The following is a 16566-nucleotide window of genomic DNA, read 5'->3' on the forward strand; positions in this document are numbered from 1 at the left end:
CACCTGCCATATTAGAGACTCTTCAAAATATCATTATAACATGGAATATGTGTAATAATTTAGCTATTAATAATATTTATGCAAATTCTCAGAGATGAGAGAGAGAGAGAGAGAGAGAGAGAGAGAGAGAGAGAGAGAGAGAGAAGATATTTATTGCGGGCTAGAATAGATGGATAAAAGTTGAACACAACTAAAGCAGCACTTAGAAATGACAGAGTCAAATTGCTAGAGGGATCTTAGAAGTTAACTGGTCTAACTAACTCATTCTACCAATGCAGAAACGAGGCTCAGATAAATTGACTTGTGCAGACTAGTAAATCCAATGGGAGCAGGGACCAGATTGACCATACATGTGGCTCTGCTTGGGTTGCTGGTGCCATGTGATGTGGTGGTTCCCAAACCTGGCAGAGTGCTAGGACATCTTGTAAGCTTTAAAGAAAGCAGGCTTTCAAGAGAGTCTGATTCAGAAGGCTTGGGGTGAGGCCCGAAATATGTTTGTTCATTGAGTTCCTGGCCTGTAGATCCACCCATTGATGTATCATCAGGAGCATGGAGCTGGGAGCTTCAGTCACAGTCCTTCTAGCCTGCGTGTGACTTGGGAAAGCCAACCTTTTAATTCTTAGCCATCTCATCTGTCTCTTGATGGGTTTGCATTGGTTGAGATTCTAGTCACCTCCCTCTTTCATCATCACTCCATTACTCCACTTCAGCTCAAGCTGGACTGAAGTTTGGATAGGATCTGGCTTGGAGGTAAGGGGAGGCTAACAAGAGTGGTAGAGGGAAGGTAAACCTGTGGGACAAGAGGGAGACCTGGTCACATGGCTAAAAGAGGACTTCAGTATGGAGACCTCTGTGGGGTTGGAATGGGCATTAGGCATCATTTTACAGAGGGACCACTTCCCAAACTATATTATGTGGAACATGAAGCCTTTGAGATGCTCTGAAAGCGAGCTCTGTTAATAAGTTTGGGAGATGCTATTTACTGTATCACAGTTCAGGAGTTTCATAATGCATATTGAGAACTCTGAGGAGTCTAATTAACTTTCCTTAGTCTGGAATGTTTCAAATGTATTTGATCACAGGGTACTTTAACAAACACCTATTAACTAACATTGCATGGAACACATTAGGGGAAACACTGTTATAGACAAAACAAGGAGTCATTATAAGTTCTGGACTCAGCTTTAGAGAACTGGGGATGTGATCATTAGAAAGAACACTTACAAAGAGCAGGAAATGAACTGGGATATTTTGGCTTAGAGAAGAGGAGCCTTATGCAATGCATTTTTAGTTATGTGAATTGGTATAATGAGGGATATGATTGATTGTTCTTCATATTCACTGAGCATCAAGCCAGAAGAAATGGGCTTAATAGTTAGGCCTAGAGATTTAGGAGGGAGAAAACGGAAATCTTTCTGATAAGGGATATAAACTAGAATAGTTTATCTAGGGAAAAATGTAATTTCCAGAGTCTCATCTATTTCATGTAATAAAATCAGGAGTATAGCTAGATAACAACTCAAGTACCCAGTATTTTCTTTTCTGACTTTTCTATTCAGGGATCTGTGCACTTACACCGGAGCCACAGAGAACCCCAGGAGTCTAATCAAAGATCCAGCAGCTTAAGGACTGTAGATTGGGAAAGAACCCAACTTCCCACCAAAGTAGGAGTATTTTCTGCACCACCCCTATCCAGTAGCCGCAGGGTGTGCCTGGGACAACTCCAGTACCTAGGAAATCATTACTTTTCTAGGCAGCTCATTTACTTTATGGATGGCTTAAATTCTTAGGAAGCTCTGCATTACCATGAACCAAAATGTGTTTGATTGCTTCTTACACATTTCAGACCTTGTTATTTGTGTTAGAGTTCCACAGATATATTTGTGACATTTTTTCCTCTGGGATGACTATAAACAAATACCTTACCTGTCCTAATCCTTCTCTAAGACAAATCATTTAAGTCCTTTAGCCATCTCTCCTGATGTACAGTCTCTAGAACCTTCCCCACTCATCCAGGGAATATGGGTTGACCATCATGAAGCAGAGCTGGGTTGCCACCTTTTTGGGCCTGGGCAGAGTCTTACTGCAGAGAGGCCGTGTGTGCCGGGCAAGTTCCTGAGATGAGCATTCAGACCAGACCAGCATATCTGAAGGGCATTCTATAGCAACAAAGAATTGCATTTGGTCAATTTACATGTGGGACCAAGAGGTCATAAACAAACCCCACTCTAATGTAAAAAACACATCGATGAGCACCAGTTTGGCAGGATATTGGGCTCTTAAGAAAGGACACCATCGGAGGGTGCTAGGAGTTAGCACGGGTTTGACCTGTAGTTTCTCTAAGTTACTGAGTGCAACGACCAAAGCTGCTTTGTCAACCATATCAATGGCGTGAAATGTGGAGGTTCAAGAGATGGCACAGCAGCTTCCCATATCGCATCTTTATTGTGGCAGTTACACCATCATTACTGGAAGCAGGAGAGGTTTCAAGGGGCAGTCTATCTGGGAAGGTATGTGAGGCATTCCTGAGGGAGTGGGCAGGGGTGACTCAGTGACTCGAAAAAATGCTGCTCATGACTACTACTGAGGTCATCTATTCCTCAGACCTCCCCAGCCTAGAAATATGAGCCAGATTTTGCTCATCTGTTAAATTCTTTCTATTCCAACAAAGAATTGCATTAGTTAGATTTTGTTGTTTAGCAATAATGTCATGAGTTAACAAAAATACTTTTTTTCCACATAAACTACTACCAAGATCTCCCTCATATTGCAGTCAACTCTTTGAGTTAAATGCAGGATTTTACATTTGTCCCTGCTACATTTTATTTTATTGATATGACTTTATTGATATTTTAAAAATAGTTTCTAATAAAGTACTAGGTATTCCTCCTATCCTGAAGTCATCTTCACTTTTGATAAACATGCCTTCCCATTCTTCTTCATAGCCTTGAAATGTGCCCATCAGAAAAGGATCAGGGAGAGAGAGATTTTGTGGCATGCTATTAGAGACTTTTCTTGAGTAATACACCAGCCCTTTAATCCATTCTTTTAATTAAAGTGTCCAGCCAGCTATTTATTCACAGAGTAGTTCTATTTTCAAGCATTTGTTGTGTTTCTCCATCTTGTTCACAGGGAAATCAGGGACTATTGAAATGATTTACCAAAATCAAGATACATTATGTGATACTTTGATTTTTTTCTTTCTGTTTGATATTCATAGGAATTTGGACTTGATGGGAAACCAAATGTATATTTTACCAGACAAAGCCATTGCTGTCTCTTGGTGATATAGGTCTTGCCCTCCCAGGCCCAGGCAGGCCAAACAGATCATTGTGTAGCAAACAATAGCTGCCTTTCAGAGCACCCAGTTCAAACTCTATAGACAATTTATAAGTCCTTATTTAGCTTACTTACCTTTTCAGCCTTGTCTTTGAGTTCCTCTGGTGTTCAAATTCTCGTAACAGGCCATGCTTTCTACACTTCTGGCTATGGACACCTTGCTTCTGCTTCCTGGACACTCTTCTCTTCATTTATTTTGATTAGGTCTTCCTCATACTTTAGCTTAGCTGTAACTTCCTCAAGGAAGCCAACCATGACACTCCCCCCCCCCCCCCCCCCCCCGCCACCAAGGTTGGATTAGGTGTCCTTCCCACATTCTCCTTCCATCCTGGGCTTACCTCTGCGGTAGCACCTGCCGCTCAGAAGTCCTTGCTTATTGGGCTCCTTCTCCCGGTTGCCTTTTAACTCCTTGAGAGCAGGGACTGTGTCTGGTGCAGAGCAGGCTCTCAATAATTCAGTTAAAAACTACAGGCCACAGCCTCATGGGGCACCAAGACACATTACAGTATTCTAAAAGATCTCAAGGTCCTTTGTCAATATTTGGAGTATGGCTTTGAGTGAGTCATTGCCTTTTTAGGCTTCAGTTTATCTGTGAAATGAAGGTGATTTCTAAGGCTCTAGGCCAGGGGTGGGCAACCTTGTTGTGAGTGTGTGCCAAAACCAGCAAAATCTCTGACTCAAAATTCTTCTGTGTGCCAACCCTAGTTTTTTGAGAACATGTTACACCTACTTGATATCTCTTAAGGTGTACGTATGTGAAGAACCTTGAAGAAATAATAAAATTCATTCGAGCAACAAAAACACAGTATATGATGATGAAAAATACATTTATTTTTTAATGTATACATGTACACTGATAGTCCGACAGAAAACTTTATGAGTCCGTTTGATATTATCAGTGGGATTTTTGCTGCTGCATCACTGATGACAGAGGTTTTACATCAGGTTTATATTTTGTGACCTTCAGAGATATGCACGAGCTACTACTTTCATCCGTCAGGCTACTCCTATTACAAGACTTAACAAAATTCACCACTGAGAACAAAGATTCACAATTGTAAATGGAAGATTATGAGAGGGTTTCGTTTGCCAGCAAAAGTTACTGGCGTGTCATGTTTGGCACGCGTGCCAGGGGTTGCCCACCCCTGCTCTAGGCTAATGCAAAGAACATTCTATAGGAAACAGTAGCCCTAACCTGGATCTTTAGAGAATCTTGGGAAAGGCATTTAACCCATTCACTCCTCTTAGTCTCAGGATAAACTCTGAGTGGGGGTAAGTATGAAGTCGGAGACGGGCAGAGAGCTGTTGAGCAAGCCACTTTGTGCCTCAGTTTCCTCCTTTACAAATTCCTCATTACTTGGCTGCATCCTGGTGAAGATTAAATGAACTAACCCCAGTAACTAGGGGAGAGGATAAAAATGCATTGGGTACCAATTCTATGTTAAGTGCATTCATAATGTCATAGCACTTTATCCTCCCAACAACGTAAATGGTTGGTTTTAGAAATCTCCAGTTTTTAGAAGGAGGAAATGGTTCAAGGTCATGCTGTTTGCAAATGGCAGAACTGGCTTCCCAATGTGACCCCAGAGCCCATGCCTGTCTCCTTCTGTCTCTGTTGGCTCCTCCTTTGTTCAGCACCCAGCTCTGGGCCTGGCACGAAGGCTTGCTCCACCTTTCCAGGTCTACGTTTGGCTGGAGGACCTGCTCCAGCCCCGGGAAGGTCTGCTGATGGAACGAGGTCTGGCGGGAGCCTGTGGGAGCGGCTGGCTTGGCTGGCTCAGGCCCTCTCATGACGTCTCCCTGGAGCGGGGGAGCAGGCACAGAGGCATCCAGGCAGCATGCGTGGTTTATAAAAAGCCATCAGGAGCACTGTCTTGGGACTGCAGTCATTTATGCGTACTTTTCCCTTGTAAAATGTTACTGACTGTTTTACACCAAGGGCAGTTTATCCTGAATGGGATGTACAGGCATTCAATTCACCTCTATTTTTTGCCAACTCTGCTTTCCACCCCCACCCCTTGCTTCTGAAGTTATATACGGTTCTGAGAGAGGACACCATCTTCTATCTGAGGGGGGGCGGGGGAAGAGCTGACGGCTTTAAAGAGAAACCTTCCATCATAGAAAAGAACATTTGGTTGGTGAGATAATGCCTTTGTTTTTAAAAATGGAATTGTGCTTCGTGGTGTGACAGTCTTCTAGCACTGACCCCATTTCTGGTCAGAGGCTGAGAACTGTTCAGAGGTGATCCATATCAGTGCCTCGTGAGGGCAAACTGGAGGGTAGATGGGATCAGCTCCATTTTTCAAGTGGGAAAATTGAAGCTCAAAGAGGTTAAATCACTTGTTTAAGATCAGGATGGAAGGCTGCTGGGGCAAACTGGGGTTAATGGAGAGACAGAGAGAGAGTGAGCACCTCTGAGCTAGATGCTCCCCCTCTCACAGCCCCCCCACCCCCAGCTGTCTTGAGCTTCTCCCCGGTTTGTGACACCAGCATTGCTGCTGCGTTTGATTTGCACATGAGGAGACTGAGGCTCTGTGACATTAGCTATTGGCTGAAAGTCACACGCTTCGATATTGCAAAGCAGGTCTGGAGCCTAAACCTTGAGTCCAGACCCTCCAGCGGCCTTCATTAGTACCCGCCACTCGCCTGCCCGGTTTCACAGAGAATCTAAATATAATGGATGGCTGCTGCACAATGCCAGGATATTTTAATTTATAGAAAAGAATAATGGGGTTCAGGTGAATGCCCTCTTCTGTATATTCTCTTTGGAATGAGGCTTAGCTTTATTGTCCTTTCACTTCCCGTTAGTTCTAGCTAAAGTGATTCCATAATGACATATAAACCCAAACATGAGAAATTGATGGCAGCCTCAGGAGCTTGAGCAGGATAAAGCCAGACTGACTAGAATCTCCAGGGTGAAGAATTAACATTTATTGGTTTAGTGAAATAAATTTATGTCCCAATAAAGCCAGTTACGGACTAGACAGTGATTTAATGATGTGCTTTCTGTAAAAAGAGCAAATATGAACTCTGGGCCTGGGTTAGATAGTCATTGATATGCCACCTTACTAAACCAGTTTTTCAGATATGTTCAGAAAAAGTCTATGAAACTTTCTTAATCCATGGAATTTGTGTTTAACCCAATCTGTCAATAGGGTTGAAAGTTGAAAGGATATTAGATCAGCATCTTTAAATCATGAACAGTACATTTGTTAATTACTCCCACAAGATCAGAACTCTGAGCTCTCCTGGAAGCTTGAAGAATGAAGATCAGGACAAATGCCACCATAAAAAGGAAGATAATAAATACTGAATACAGATCTGCATGGCACTCTTTAAACCTCGGGTTCTTGCTCTGGGTCTATAAAAGGACGAGGAGGAGGGTAGAAAGAAAACGGTCCTTCTTTGTGGGGGAGTGGAGGGCAGAGAAGGGCATCCTGACTGCTATCCCTCAGCCGTTAGCCCACACCTGCCATTATAAGCCAGGTGTAACCCTGCTGCCCACTGCTGTGTTTGCTTCTCATTAAGAGAACTGAGAAATTGATTTTCTTTGATAATGAAATTCTCAGGGCAAAAACCTCAACCATCTTGAGTCTTTGCTTTTGTATCTGATATCTCACCCATCAAGAAATCCATAGGCTCTACTTTCAAAATATCTCCGCATCTGCCCACATCTCACCATCACCACTGCTACCCACCTAGTTCAGCTACTATCTTCTCTTTGCCTGAGTAACTTCCAAGGCATCCTAATTGGTCTTCCTGCTTCTATTCCTGATTCTCTCTCCCGACCCCCACCTATATATTTACAAGCTGTTCTCTTTTTCTGTAAGGTTAATGTTATTGTAAATGCAGAGTTAAATTTTGGTAGACATTTTTCACAAATGAAGAATCCTTGTCATATGAAAAATCTTTGCCATATGAGTAATCATTCTTTCATGACATATTACATGCATATTTTATTAAGTATACATATTAAAGAACAAGCTCTAAATTTAAAAAGTCTAATAAGTGAAATGAAAAACTCATGAGAGGAATTCATCAGTATATTTGAACTGGCAGAAGAAAGAATTAAGAAATTTAAAGAGAGATTGATTGAGATTATGCAATCTGAGGAACAGAGAGAATAGAAATGAAGAAAAATAAACAGAGAAGCAGAAAAATGTGGGTAACCATTAAGCACACAGACATACACATGATGGAAGAACTAGGAAAGGAAAAGAGAGAGGAAGGAGCAGAAACAGTATTAAAATAAATAATGCCTGGAAACTTTCTGAATTTATTTTTCTTAAAAACATTAATCTATGCATACAGAAAGCTCAATAAATCTAAGTAGGATAAACACAAAGAGATTCATAAACAGACACATAACAGTAAAAAAAATAACCTAAAACAATTACAGATGTAAAATCTTATTTTTAATGTTGTATTTTTATTGAATTTATTGGGATGACATTGGTTAATAAAATTATATAGGTTTCAGGTGTACAATTCTATAATACACTAGAGGCCCGATGAATGAAAATCATGCAAGAGTAGGCCTTACTTCCCTGGCTGCCAGCACCAGCTTCCCTCTGGCACCCGGGACCCAGACTTCCCTCACAGCCCCGGCTTCGTCTGGAAGGTCATCTGGGAGGACATCGGTCTAATTAGCATATTACTCTTTTATTATTATAGACTAGAGGCCTGGTTCATGAAATTCGTGCATGGGAGGCAGTCCCTCAGCCCAGCCTGCACCCTCTTGCAATCCGGGACCACTGGCTCCTAACCACTCACCTGCTTGCCTGCCTGATCACCCCTAACCACTCTGCCTGCCTGCCTGATTGCCCCTAACCACTCTGTCTGCCTGCCTGATCGCTCCTAACCGCTTTCCCCTGCTGGCCTGAATGCCCCTAACTGCCTCTGCCTTGGCCCCCGCCACCATGGCTTTGTCCAGAAGGATGTCTGGAAGATGTCCGGGCTATCTGACCTAATTAGCATATTACCCTTTTATTAGTATAGACTAGAGGCCCGGTGCACAAAAATTTGTGCACTGGCGGGGGGGGGGGGGCGTCCCTCAGCCCAGCTTGCCCCCTATCACATACTGGGAGCCCTAGGGGATGTCCTACTACCTGCTCCCTGCTCCCCTTGGGGAGTGGGCCTAAGCCACAGTCTGGCCTCCCTTTGTGGGAGTCAACCAGGCTGATCAGGGGAAGGCCGCAGCCCCATCACCGCACTGTTGCAGCCACTGCCAGTCAGGGCAGCCACCAAGATGTTTTCATCAACATGGACTCCAGTCCCTTTACCATGAAAAAATCCATCCATCCATCCTTCCATCTTCCTTCCTTCCTTCCTTCCTTCCTTCCTTCCTTCCTTCCTTCCTTCCTTCCTTCTTTCCTTCCTTCCTTCCTTCCTTCCTTCCTTCCTTCCTTCCTTCCTTCCTTCCTTCCTTCCTTCCTTCCTTCCTTCCTTCCTTCTCCTCACCTGAGGATATGTTTCCATTGATTTTTAGAGAATGTGGAAGAGAAAGGGAAAGACAGAGAGAAACATCAAAGTGAGAGGAACACTTGGATTGGTTGCCTCCTGCATGAGCCCTGACCTGGGCCCGGGCCAGGGAGGAGCCTGCAACCTAGGTACATGCCCTTGGTCAGAATTGAACCCAGAATCTGCGTTGGGCAGGCCGAGGCATTATCCACTGAGCCAAACCAGCTAGGGCAGGATATGACATTTCTTAACCCTCCAGCAGCAGACCTTCCTTTTTTTCTCCAGGAGTGTAGTAAAAAAACCCTAGATCACCTATTTGGACTCTCATTACCCAAGTTACTAAGAATATTACCAGTGACCACAGGGAGCTTAGCCAATCAGCAGTCAGAAAAGGTGTTTCCTCTGTAGTTCACACCAATTGCCAGTATGGCCCCTGCCGGGCCTAAAGCCTCTGGAGAGTTATTAGCCCTGGGCCGGGTCACCCCCAGCTCCTCACCGCTGCCACCATCAACGATTGCTGGCTGGCTACTCCTTGGCCCAAGCTTAAAGCCTCAGGCTGAGGTGTTAGGCCTGGGCCGCCATCAATGATCGCTGGCTCAACGATCTCTGGCTGGCTCCTCCCTGACCCAGGCCTAACGCCTCAGGCTGAGGGTTTAGGCCTGGGCCGGGGCACCCCCAGCTCCCTGCAGCAGCTGCCACCACCATCAATGATCCCTGGCTGGCTCCTCCCCGCGCCAAGCCTAAAGCCTCTGGTTGAGGTGTTAGGCCTGAGCCTGGACCGGCGCCCCCCATCCCCCCAGCTCCCTGCCGCTGATCGCTGGCTGGCTCCCCCCCCCCCCCCTAAAGCCTCAGGCTGAGGCTTTAGGCCTGGACCTGGGCACCATCAGCTCCCCGCCGCCAATCCCTGGCTGGCTCCGCCCCACCAAAGCCGCCATAAACTATTGTTGGCTGGCTCCGCCCCAGTCCAAGCCTAAAGCCTCTGGCTGAGGCGTTAGGCCTGGGCCGGACCCCCCCCCCCCCCATGCTCCCCACCATCAACAATCGCTGGCTGGCTCCTCCCCGGCCCAAGCCTAAAGCCTCTGGCCAAGGCTTTAGGCCTGGAATGGGGCACCCCCAGCTCCCCGCCGCCACCGATCGCTGGCTGGCTCCGTCCCGGTTCCCCGCTGCAACTGCCATCAAGGATCCCTGGAGGGCTGGACCGGCCCAAGCCTAAAGCCTCTGGCGGAGGCTTTAGGCTTGGGCCCGAGCACCCCCAGCTTCCTGCCGCTGCTGCCATCAAGCATAGCTGGCTGGCTCCGCCTGGTTCTCCTCCGCTGCTGCCATCAATGATTGCTGGATGGCTCCGCCCAGGCCCCAGCCTAAAGCCTCAGTCTGAGGCTTGGGGCTGACATATGCAAATTAGCTGCCATCTTGGCTGTTGACTAATTTGCATATCTTGCTGATTAGCCAATGAAAAGGGTAGCGGTCGTACGCCAATTACCATGTTTCTGTTTTATTAGATAGGATTATCTGTAAATTGTACTGTGTGTTCACCACTCCAAGTCAATTCTCCTTCCATCACTATTTATCCCCCTATACCCTTTTCCTCAGATAATCACCATACTGTTATCTGTGTCTATGAGATTTTTTTGTTGCTTAATTCCTTCACCTTTTTCACCCAACTTCCTCCCACCCTCAACAGCTTTTAGTCTGTTCTCTATGAGTCTGTTTCTATTTTGTTAGTTTATTTTGTCCATTAGATTCCACATATGAGTGAAATAATACGGTACTTATCTTTTTCTGACTGGATTATTTTATTTAGCATAACGCTCTCCAGGTCTATCCATGCTGTCACAAAAGGTAAGATTTCTTTCTTTTTTATGGCTGAGTAATATTCCACTGTGTAAATGTACCACCGTTTTTTTATCCACTCATTTATGGATGGATACTTGGGCTGCTTCCAAATCTTGGCTATTGTAAATAATGCTGCAATGAACATAGGGGTGCATCTATTCTTTTGAGTTAGTGTTTTGGGATTCTTTGGATATATTTCCACAAGTGGAATTGCTGGGTCATGTGTTTCTGATATATTGCCTTGAGCAAGGGAAACAAAAGGAAAAAAATGGGACTACATCAAACTAAACTGCACAGCAAAAGAAGCCGTCTACAAAAATGAAAAGACAACCCACTGAATGTGAGAACATATTCGCCAATAATACATCTGACAAGGGGTTACTATCCAAAATTTTTAAAGAACTTATATAACTCAACACCAAAAACACACAAAGAATCCAATTAAAAAATGGGCAAAGGACCCGAATAGACACTTCTCCTTAAAGGAATACAGATGGCCAATAGGCATGAAAAGATGCTCAACGTCACTAATCAGCAGAGAAATGCAAATTAAAACCACCTCACACCTGTCAGAATGGCTATCATCAATAAATCAACAAACAGCAAGTCCTGGCGAGGATGTGGAGAAAAGAGAACCCTCATGCAATCTGTTCTTAATATAGTAAAAGGCAGACCCTGCCTCCTCTCTGCTCCAAACTGTCAGTGGCTGCCCATGTCACACCGAGTAAAGCAAAAGTCATTACCATGGCTCACAGAGGCCTGCACAGCCAGCCTCTCTCCCACCCACCCACTCTTCGACCTCACCCCCTACCACTACATCCCTGGCTCTTTCTGCGGCAGCCTCCCTGGCTTCCTTGCTGTTTCTGGAAGGCAGCAGGCATGTTTCCGCCTTAGTGCTTCTGCTTGCATCACTCTTTTCCCCGGTATCCCTTTCCAGCTTCATGTTTTTACTCACTCTCCCCTTCTCAATTCAAGTCCACCATGACTACGCTATTTAACATTGTTATCCCTCCAAACCCCTCAAATACTTCTGCCCAAATACCTCTATCTCTGCTTTTTATAGAGCACTTATTACCTTTAGATATGGTATTTAATCATGTTTTTTGTTTATTTTCTGGCTCCTTCATTTGAATGTAAGCTCTACACAGGGTTGGAATCTGCTTGTTTGTTTACTGATGTAACCCAAAAACCTAGGACAGTGCCTGGGGTGTTTTGTTTTTATTCTGGAAAGTAAGATATTTTGAATTGGATTGAAGCTATATTCTCTATGTCTATGAAGTTTTGAGATTTTGTGCAAAAGAGTTTCAAGTAAATGTAGAGAATTTTTATTTGAGTAATTATTGTTAAGTCCTGTATTATCGAATCATATTAGAAATTTTGAAATTTGAAACTAAGTGGAACAGCATTAGGAAAAATACGCTTTCTTGTAATGTCACCATTGACGCTGACAAAATATTTGAGCACCCACTGGGTGCAGAGCAGTGGAAAAAAAGCCCCATTAAATATGTGGCACACACATCTGTGCTGCTGTGAGGCCAGATGTCCTAGTTATGGGAATTTTATGTTTCCAGTGCTTCTAAACAGGGGCATCAGATTCATACATTTAAATGAACTTTGTGAGGAGTGGCTAGTGAGTGTCAAATGCGGTCAACAGCAAAGAAAGCAAACTGGTTCAGGCGGGAATATTCTGCTGCACTTGGGATGATTTTTTAAAATTATACTTTATCAGGCAAAATAGACCATCGTTGTCATCCTAAGTCACACTTGTATGGCACTGTGCAGCCTACAAAGCACTTTCTTATAATAGATCATCTGAAGTGTATAGGCTCTGAGAGAAGTTTGCCAAAGCCATTGTCTCTCCCAGCGCAGTCAGGATGTAGGTTTCAGTTCTGCTGCCCTGGAGGCAAATGTTCAGTGTTGGGTGGATGAGCAGCCCCCAGAAGGAGCCCACAACTGTGAGGCAGGCAGCCCGGCAGCCACACACCTGGTGCTGCATTGAGAGCACAGACTTCACCGCCACGCTGCCTGATTTTAAATGCAGGTTTGCTTCTAGCTTACTGTGACTCTTGGTGCCTTGCTTTGTCCATCTGTAGAATGGGGTCAGTAATGGTAGCTCCTATAGGGCTCCTTTGAGAATTAAGTACGTTGATAAATTGAGGGTACTTACAGCAATTCCTGGCACGTGGGGAGCCTCCCATGCATGTCTGCTGTTAGTATTAAGAAACGGTAAAAGGACCTGCTTGTCTCTCATTTCTTCTTCAGTGTTTGTGGTCAGAGTGCTGGAAAATTTCTCCTCAGAGCCACTCTATTGGGTATATAATTTTAACATTGTTAAGGAACAGAACCTTCTGAGAATCAGGTGAAGAGTGTGGACCCTTTCTCCAGAACAATAGGTATATTCACATGTATATACAATTTTGCCTGCAATTTCACGGAATTTATAAATTCCTAAAGTCCAGATTCAGAATCTCCAGGCTAGGGTAGTGTGTCTCCAGAGGCTCAGATTAAATTGTCCCTGGTTCGACCAGCACATTCACCCCCGATGCCTGTGACCACGCTGGTGTGAGTTATTTGACTGTCCCATCTAGAATATGCAGCATTGAAAGGGCAGACTGAAGGGGATTCTAGTGTATCACTCCCCTGAGGGATATGTGAGGAGCAACTTGAAGTAGATAGAGGAGACACAGACAATGGAACAGAGACCAGATTTCCTAGCGTAATCACTCTCCTGGGGCACCTTGCCGCCCTCAATCCAGGGTAAGCCTGACACTCTCTCCCCTTCTGCCTCCTCCTAAACTCAGTCATTTCTCCCTAGGGGCAGCCAGCTACGGAGAAACCCCCCAGAGGGAGAGAGACATCCTAGTGAAAATCAAGAAGGTCTGAGCTGATCAGAGGATGCACTAGAGAGTGATCTGACAAAGGCCGTTACACCATGGAGGCAGAGCTGTGTAATTGGATGTCAATATACGTATTTCAAAACACAGTCTCCAGGTATCCCAACTTCCCAGGGAGATGAAAAAGAATCTTTCAGTATGAAAGGTGGTTGTACCCCAGAGAAAGCATGCTGGTGCTTCCCAAGGACAGAGCAAGATTGTAGACTGACAAGAACTGCACGACATGGGATGACTTTGGCACCTTCTTCCATACAGCTAGAGGGGTCTTCAGATTTCTGTTGTGTGTCCCTTCCTGTTCCACCGTTTCCAAGGGTGGGCAGGGTGCTCTAATGGTCTGAGTGTGGCTTGTGGAGGTAGCAGCCCTGTGGTTTGGCTCCATATCTGCTCCGTGGAGGAAAATGCTGATTCTCTATATTTTATCTGCTGCTAGAAGAGGATAATACATGGTTTCTTTTTTTCTTCTCTTGGGGACTTGGTGAAGATTAATTAGATGCTACCTATGAAGTGTTTTAAACTCTGGCAGAATAAGGTGCTAAGCATTATTTCTAAAGTTAGCTTCTTTAACCCATTTCACGAAATAAGGATCTCCACTCATTACTTGGAGTCCCAGTAGAAGCCACCTATTCTCCATAGCAAAATGGCTAGTAGGATGGTGGTGGTAGTGGGGCTTGATGATAGAAACAGTCATCAATTCAATCTACTCATTTCTGAAGGAAAACCTTTTTATGAACTTTGGTTCTGGCTGAGCAAATCCGAAGTAGTGAGAACCGATGTGTCCTGGGCCAGAGCAGCAGGGCCCCCTCTGAGACTTCTTGTCCTAGTGGGGGGTGGGGTGGTGGTGAAAGGGAGGCCAGGCAGCCAGAGACCCTGAGATGGGAGCTTCCATCTCTCTTTCTACAAAGCAGAGCAGCAGACAGAACACCTTGACTGGGAAAAGTCAACTCTCGCCTTCTTGTCCAGGCAACTATAGCTCATAGTATCCCAGTGTGTGGTGAGGCCTTGTGAGAAGGCTCTTAGCCTGAGTTCCTCCTCAGATGATCTTCCACACTTCCAGAGTGAGGCATAATCACATATGTTCTGAACGGAGGACAAAGTCTTGAATCAAGAATATTTCTCTCATTTATTCATTTAAACATTTATTGGGCATCTACTATTAGTCATAGTTCTAAGTACTAGGGATACAGCTGTGATCAAGATAGTCAAAGTCCCTGTTACCAAGGAACTTGTATTCTAGCAGGAGAGATAGTCAGTACACCAGTAAAACAAATCCTCCAGTTGTCTCCACCAGAATGTAAGCTCTGCAAGGGCAGGGTTTCCTTTTTAAATCTGTTTTGTTTGTTGCTGTATTCACAGCAGCTAGTTTTGGCCCTGATAGCTAGATTTTAGGTGCTCAATAAGTATCTGCTGAATGAAATGAAAAAGATAATTTCAGGTATGATGAAGGACATGAATTGGTATACAGGTGGGAGATCAAGATGGAGAAGTAAGTAAGAGCTGTAAGATGTAGGTCTTGCAGGCTTCCGTGAGAATTTGGATCAGAGCAATGGGTTTTAAGCACAGGGAATATGCAATGTTGTTTACATTTTCAGAAGACCACTGGAGTGCTGGAGGAGAAAGATAGTAAGGGGGAGAGACTAGAGTCAGGGAAAATAGTTAGGAGCTGGTTTGGTGGTCCAGATCAGAGGTAGTGATGCCTTGCCCTAGGCAGATAGTCATGCATGTGGTGGGAAGAGGTCAGGTCCCAGAGGCATTTTGGAGGCAGAACCAGTGGGATTTGTTGATGTACACTGTGAAAGGATTCCTCTCATCTAATTCATTGACACATCTATCACTTTGTTTGTTTGCTTGTTTATTTATTTTTGTGAGAAAAGTAAGTTCTACTCTTAGCAAATTTCAATTATACAAAACAGTGTTATCAATTACAGTCACCATGTTTGACATTAGATCCTCAGACCTTATTCATCTTATAGCTGAAAGTTTGTACCTTTTACCAATCTCTTCCTATTTGCCCCACCATCAGTACCTGGCAACCACTTTTCTTCCTGTTTCTCTGAGTTTGACTTTTTTCCCCCATTAGATTCCATATATAAGTGATACCATGTGATATTTGTCTTCCTCTGTCCGGTTTATTTCACTTAGCATAATACTTGCCAGGTTTATCCATGTTGTTGCAAAAGACAGGATTTTCTTCTTTCTTGTGGCTGAATTGTATACACACACACACACACACACACACACACACACACACACACACACGTATATATATCTCATTTTTTAAATCCATTGCCCATTGATAGACATTAAGGTTGTTCCCATATCTTGCCTATTATGACTAATGTTGCTTTGAACTAGGGAGTACAGATACCCCTCCCAGATTCTGTTTTCATTTCCTTTGGATATATATTCAGAAATGGGATTGTTGGATCATATGGTAGTTTGATTTTTATTTTTTGAAGAACCACCACACCATTATTTTTTCTCACTCAAAGATATCTTTTATTGGGAGACTGCGCCATCTTGGGTGGTTGTTGCCGGCATCCAGAGACCAGCTACTAACCTGGAAACAAGGGATCTCAAGCAGCGTGACTGCGTGAACTCAGACGAGCACTGCTTCTTCTCACGGAAAGGTTGGACATCCCCTAAAGGTGCAGTTTGCAGTTCGGGTTGGAGGGAGGACCGAGCGCGCGTGCACAGGGCAGAATCTGCACCCCACAGAGTCTGCAGCCGTTGGGACCAGCGTGACCCGCGAGTGGGGAAGGGGCCCCACAGGGCTGCTGGCAGAAGGGAACGCGAAAAATGAGCCCATAGCTGGACTGGATGTAAAGGAGCAGCCTTGGACTTTGCCAATCTGCGGCTGCTTGGTGCCAGGGGCGAGTGGGCGCGCGGAAACTGCGCGCGGAGACTGTGCGCAGACCTGGAAGGTAGAGGCTTGCGAATTCACACAACTATCAGGCTCTTGTTACAGTTCCCCTTTGATCCGTGCATTTGATTATTAAACCCAGTGCATGGGATTCCCCAGTTGGGGTCATTCGCAGAGCCT

Source organism: Myotis daubentonii, chromosome 2 (genome assembly GCF_963259705.1).
Source record: "Myotis daubentonii chromosome 2, mMyoDau2.1, whole genome shotgun sequence".
Classification (NCBI taxonomy): Eukaryota; Metazoa; Chordata; class Mammalia; order Chiroptera; family Vespertilionidae; genus Myotis; species Myotis daubentonii.